The sequence below is a fragment of the Electrona antarctica genome (genome assembly GCF_951216825.1).
Source record: "Electrona antarctica genome assembly, chromosome: 1".
Classification (NCBI taxonomy): Eukaryota; Metazoa; Chordata; class Actinopteri; order Myctophiformes; family Myctophidae; genus Electrona; species Electrona antarctica.
Window position 1 is genome coordinate 9,690,039 of NC_136806.1, and position 7,134 is coordinate 9,697,172.

Below are 7,134 nucleotides of genomic sequence, written 5' to 3' on the forward strand. Positions count from 1 at the left end.
AGCCTACAGGCTCCTGTGATGACACTGAATCACTTTCTCGTTTTTTAGTCATGTTGTATTATCATGACTGAAAGGGAGGAGGTGATGAAAGTGAATTCGGATCAGAATGAAAGTTTTCGGACAAAGGGCAACTCTACAACAGAGCGGCCTACGCCATGCGGTGCATAAGTGTACTGCATCACAAACCTCGTTTGGCCCGTGTGCGCTGACTGATGGACACTGACGAAGGTGAGACAAAAGGAGAAGAAACGTTACAGAAGATTCTATTATATCAGATGGATATCGTTCCATTTGATTCCAAATGTATGTCTACGTTTGTCTAGTTCAACATATAATGGGCATGTGTGTTGATTTTATGTGTCAGGTATTTAATTAGAGAAGTTGGCTTAATGGGAATGATATGCCTAAGGGAGATTTGGAGCTGAATAGAAATATTTACCGGAGTACAATTAGTTAGATGTCTCTTTGTCAGGCGAAAGACAGCGCTCCTGTCGTACGCATAAGTATTAATCATCCTAATTGTGCATAACGTTCTTATTTTTGTTCGAATAAATTTGTGAATGGGAAAAGTCAACGAAGGTATTTCTGCTATGACATGTGGGGAAAACTCTAAAGTTATATAAATTACTCTAGGATTTTAACGTTAGTAGGTAATAGTAGCATGCACGGGATCTGGAAAAACTTAGTTAGGGTTTATGGTCGTCGGTGGTAACAGTGCTGTTATTTGTACGAGCCTTGGGGAATCTAGAGTGTTGAAATAATTATAGATGATTTCTGCATGTCCTAAAGATAGGTTAACTAAACAAAAATGAATCATTTTATGAATGACTATGGTAAAATTTATCCTTAACATTAACTGATGCTAAGAGCATCAGATGTAAAGTTTGAAGAACTGTAACACACTTTGTATTCAATAATTGGGTGCTTTGGAGTGAAGCAAAAGGGGTTGGATACAGCGACGGTGTATTGTGTTTAAATGTCAGATATATGTTTACGGGTTATCATTTATGCCAATGATCATGTTTTGAGTTATGTAAGGTTAAAAGTGTTGATTACAGTACAGAGAAGTTGTTAGTGTGTAAGAGAGATTCTTACTGTGGTTTTCGGGCTGGAATGTATTTTTTACTATTTACTTACTTACTTATTTTTATTCATTGTATTTCCTATGTAATGTTTTAGCCTGAAATTAAATTGAACACAGAAGGGAGTTCTATAAGCACACCGATGATAATACTGTAATGGAATGAGAACACTGGTAACGAGTTATGTGATTTGAATGCCTAGAAGTTTGTAAGCCATTTTTGAATTCTACTGTAATTGTTTGATTTCTTTGTGTCATCTTGATGTTCCAGTCAGTGCCAAAGGGAGGACGAGGGTCAATAATTGTGTTTCCATATTCGTTTTTATGAGGCATGGTTGCCTCAAAGGGAGGTCTGATGTATCTGGAAATCACAATTAACACTAAGATAGCTTAAACAACTGTTTAGTGTAGTGTGACATTACATTGTCTTCCAGCAGGGCAAACAAGTCAGGACACAGTGGCTAGGAATCTCAGAATAGCCAGTGGCTTGATGACCACTAACAAATGGTTGGGTGTCGCTTGGTAGGCTTGCATGTTAGGACACCTACTGTGCCTCCTAGCACTGGGCTTCCTGGTGACCATATATGGGGACAATTTGGGACGAAGGGGGTTTGGGTAACCTGAGACCACCTTTGTCTCTGCTTTCAGTTGTATAAAGGTCTACTGTAAATGCCTATCTGTACGTGTGTTAGTCTGGAAGCCGAGAGGCTGAAGGACCCATGGGGCTCTGTCCCCATGGCTGATGCTGTATTGAACTCTGCAAATAAAATGGAACTCCGGAACCTTCATCTGCCTGTCTCTGCTGTTGACTTCATGCTCCGTATTTTTGCCTGAGTATTTTCTAGTCTAAGTATTCAAAGGTCTGTGTATGGGCCTTTGATTATAGAACAGATTCTTCAACCCCAACCACAATCTGTTGGCATGTGGAAAGTCCCTCCTCTGTCACTATCTCTACTCTACGCTGGACACTTCCTGTGGCCTTTCTTCTTAGTGAGTGTGTGTGTGTGTGTGTGTGTGTGTGTGTGTGTGTGTGTGTGGGCTCCCTCCCTCCCAGCTAATGAATGGCAGACTGTGGATGGATCAGGAAATCGTATTCTGGCCTATTGTGTCACGTCGTACAGTACTATTAGCCGCACCGGACGTCATATTGTTATCGCTTTACGAGCCAAAGAGATGATTCGGTCATCCTTACAGGCAGCGTGCCTCTATACGTGTTTTTGTGTCATTTCTTTTTTTAAACATTTAACTTGTGACTTTATAATTGACGTCCACGGGGCTCAGATCAAGCCCAAACCTTTGCACAAATCTGACCGACGTCATGACATGACATCCACTGACTGGAACCACACGCCTCCATGATTCACACCGTCTCCAACGCACAGCTATGTGTGTCTGTCTGTCTGTTTGAGTACGGAATGTCTGTCTGAGTAGGACCTTTGACCCCTGCAGCTGTCAACAACTGTGCTTGGCTCCAAGGCACTCCACACACACACACACACACACTATAACAGTATTATAACACACAGTAAATATAAACTATATACAAGTAAGACGCGTAAAGCGAACAAAGCTGTTGTGGCAGTCTGGCACGCACGCACACGCGCACGCGCGCGCGCACGCACACGCGCACACGCACACACGCACACACACACACACACACACACACACACACACACACACACACACACACACACACACACACACACACACACACACACGCCCTCTGGTGGTGGGCGGGTGGTGTTCCAGCGTGACATACAAGCACACAGACAGACAGACAGACAGACAGACAAGCTAGGCCGGCTTCTATAGTAATTGCTCACTTGGTTCGCAATCACTTCGTTCGCAATAAAAAGTAAAGTATAGTTCCACCACTCAGTTCGCACAGGTGCGATTCTTTTGCACTGAATAACAGCTAATCCACTAAATGCTCTGTGCAGAGTTAATGTAGATGTATAGGCTGCAAGTGCTTCTCATTACAGTCCCTCCACACTCTTCAGCGCTGTGTGTGTACCTCACCAAGCCCTGTCACAATAAAATAAACAAGCATCAACATGCTGTCTCACACACACACAGAGAGAGAGAGAGAGAGAGAGAGAGAGAGAGATAGAGAGAGAATAACAGACGCTGTAGGGAGAGGAGGATTAAAACGTAATAATAATATCAATTATTAATTAATTTGTCAATTAATCTGCCAAAATGTTAATGCTCCATTTATCTTGACAGGGGGAAAAAACACAGTTAGACATCAGTTGTTTGTGCAACTGAGAAATAGATATGGAGAAAAGGGAGAGAAGAAAAATGTGCGTGCATGTGCAGATTCATGTACACGCATGTGCCCCAGATGTGCTAATCTGTCTCTCCCCTCTGATGTCCCCCTGTGTGTTTAACCAACTGTTTGATTTCTGATCTGTTTTCTTTAGCCATGTGGTTTTGCTCTCCCACCGCACTGCTGAATCTGCATAGCGCTATCGGTTTAAAGCTCCATAATGTGCACTGTTTACCACACCGTCTGCATTCTGAAACGGGTGCGGTACAGTGGGAGTTGTTCTCTTTTTTTAAATAACTAAGGCATTGTGGAGCGTGAAAAATACAGGTGGGAGGAAAAGTTGAACAATCAACATTTCAACCTCATTAGCAACTTTTCACCTCCTTGCCGTGTCTCACATGGCAATGTTTCCCAAAGCTTAGCAAGAAAAGACTTCCCTAGCAGGAGTTGCTGACTCAGCCCCCCTTGCTTTCAACATAGATTCAATCCCATGCAGCCTCGTTCTGAACTAGGCACATCCGCAAGGAAACCCCCCTGCTTTGATCGGGGCCTGGTCAGGATAGCAGGCATGTTCCCATCTGGCAGTTGAATATGAAACAGTCTAGAGTCTTTGGACCACAAGACAGAACCCCCCCACGCCCCCCAACCCCCAAATCTGCCACTTCATATAATGAACTATAATAAAATCTCATGTTTGGTTTCGTGTCTCTCTCCCACTGCCTCCAAAATGCAACAGTGCCACATCTGGTTTCCATAATACGTACATGTCATCGCAGAGTAGGAGGAGGAGCAAGAGAATGAGGGAAAGACTAAAAGGAATGAGGGGGGGGGGTGATCGACGGGTGATCGACTGACATGATACCGCCGACCTTCATCATCCGGCAAATCTCGCCGTCTGCTCACGAGTGCTTCCATGACACGGGCCTGCTTCCCATCAGAAGAATAAAGGATAAGGAAGTGCGTGAGTGATGGGAGAGCGACAGCACGAGACAGATAGCAAAGGGAGAGAGAGTGAGTGAAACCGTTGACTAAATAAGATACAGAGAAAACAGGGTCACAGAGTCAAAAAAGCAATGAGAGCGAGACATGGAGGCAGAGTTCAGAAAGGCCACATCAGAGGTAGCCTTTTGAACGTGGAGCTATGAAAACTGGACACAAAGACCCATGTGGTTTCGCTGAGGAGGAGGAGGGGGTTGGAATGGTTTTTGGTGGGGGATACGGGAGAGAGGGCAGAGAGAGGGAGGAGGAGGAGGACCGGACGAGGTGGAGGCTGATGCTTACAATGCAAAAAAGAAAAAGAAAAAAACGTTTGTTTTTACTGCCCAGTCATCAACATCACCAAGACGGGCCTGCAGAGCTCAGCTGAGTGTCTAGTCTATATATATATGTGTGAGGAGACCTCAGGAGGCCTGCTTTCACCCCGCGACCTGAGATTTACCCAAGACCTAGGTGGTCTGCTGTGGCTCTACAAGGACCCACAACTGTAGAAACATCGCTTTCTTTCAGGTGTTTCCCACCAGAGATCTGAGCCAACTCCTGGGGTTGAGCTAACCCAGGGTCCCCCGGTTCACTGACCCTTCTGGGATTATATTTTCTTTAACCACTTAAGCCAGTGGTTTTCAACCATTTTGATACCAGGGCCCACTATTTATTCTGCATTATTTAGCCACGGAACCACCATTTGATGAGGTTTAGGGCTCCATTTTCGTCACCGCTAAACCCCTTATCCCTAAACTTCTTTGCCTTTTTTACTATTTTGCAAAACATTTTTGAATAGTTAAAATCTACAAGCTCACAACATGTCAATGTAGAGGCTAGCTGAACTATTCAAAAATGTTTTTCAAAATAGTAAAAAAAGGCAAAGAAGTTTAGGGATAAAGGGGTTTAACGGTGATGGAAATGGAGCCCTTAGTGTCTCAGACCCAAAACTAAAGATTTGTTTTGTTTTTGTTCCACAATTCCATGCTGTATTTAGGAAAGATAACAGGCAAACGATCAAAATAACAATTCTTCTACATTTTCTAATTGCTTAGTTTCTTGAAAATTAAGTAATTCATACAAGCTCACAAGCTTGTAGATTGGCTATTGCCTATTTTCACTACTTCACTACACTACTTCTAATTTAGGGAATCTTTCATTTCTCTTTGATTTCTTCATTGCAATCATTGCATTGTTTTTAATTCATGAAAATGAATGAAACAAAATATTAAAATTGACCCATAGGAAAAGGGGGCCACGACTAAAAATTCTTAAACATTTAATATCTCTCTATAAAAGTATCTTTGTAACTCTTCTCTATTAAGTTACAGTACAGCCTTTTTCTGTGAGATTATCTCATCTGCACACACTGTGACTCCTGTGGTCTTTTGTTTGTCTCCACCAGGCCAAAGGCACAGGGGGAGAGAGAGTATGTTTTGTTTTGCACTCCGTGTGTGTGTCTTCTTTCTATCTGTTGACTGTCCCATTTAGGCTCACGTCCTGAGGCTATAGAGATGTTGGGGGTTGGCTGTAGTGGGAGAAAATGTGTGGCTCTGTGAGTAAAGCTGGGGGTTTCCATTGCAATGATCAGTCATGTGAGTTACTCTGTACATGTTTTTCTGAACATGTACAGATCCTGCAGATTCCGATAACATGACCCACAAATGGGTCCCGACCCAGTGTTTGGGAACCACTGGTCTACACAACCAACAATTGGCTGTGTTTGGGGCCCGGGGGAAGGGGAGCCAGGTAGGGAGGCTAGGCATCTCCTATGGCAGCACCTGTCTGTCAGTGGGGGCGTCCTTCTGTACGGTGGAGGCAAATATGAGACGTGTGGGGACAAGATTTAGCGGACATTTGACCTAATTTCTCCTTTCATTGTCAATGGCAGATGTTGAGACGTGTGTGGGGACAAAAGCTGTATATAGGAGGGGCTAGCGCTCCTCAAAAAAAGAGAAATTGAACCTGTGTGAAGTCCGTATTGTGCCGTATTACATGACTCTCCCTATTGTGCCGTATTACATGACATGGACACGTGACTGGGCTGCGCCATGACACTTTAATGGATGCTTTCATGGGAGCCAAACTACACCCAGAAGTTGGGCAGAATGCACTGGAGTCGATGAGAGCTCAGTGACCAGCTCATGAACCAACACTATTTCTGAATGACTGGGACCTTTTGTAAAGTAATCGCTTCTGGAAAATAACAGAAGACATGCAACACATTGTCTGTTGTGTTGCTTTTCGATGTGTACACACTGTGTAATTATATAGAGGTATGGTATCTAAAGAGCACAAAGTACCTTTCTGAACGTGCCAAGTATCACGAGACTTCCCACCGTGTCCCACGTGTCAACGAGACCAATTCTCCACACATCCTCATTCCAACCAGTGGTCCCATCTTGTCTCTCCAAAGGTTGGTGAAGAGGTACCAGGGCCATTCACTGGGTTTGACCCAGTCCGGCCACACGCACGCACACACACACACACACACACACACACACACACACACACACACACACACACACGGGGGAGTTGCATCAGGGCACAAAAATGTTCTGCTCAGCGACCATGGGGCTGTAATTACATAGGAGCAGTGCTGAGCTCTGCAGGATGAACGTCAAGAGTCTAAGAGCGGAGCGATGGAGTGGGAGATCCTGTATGGGGGAAGAGACGAGAGAGAGAGAGAGAGAGAGAGGGAGGGTGAAAGAGTGACAAAGAGCAGCAAGAGGTACAGTAGAGGAAGGGTGGGTCCAGACAGAGAGGTGGAGAGGTCAAACCTTTGTCAGTGGGAGTGGGACTAGGG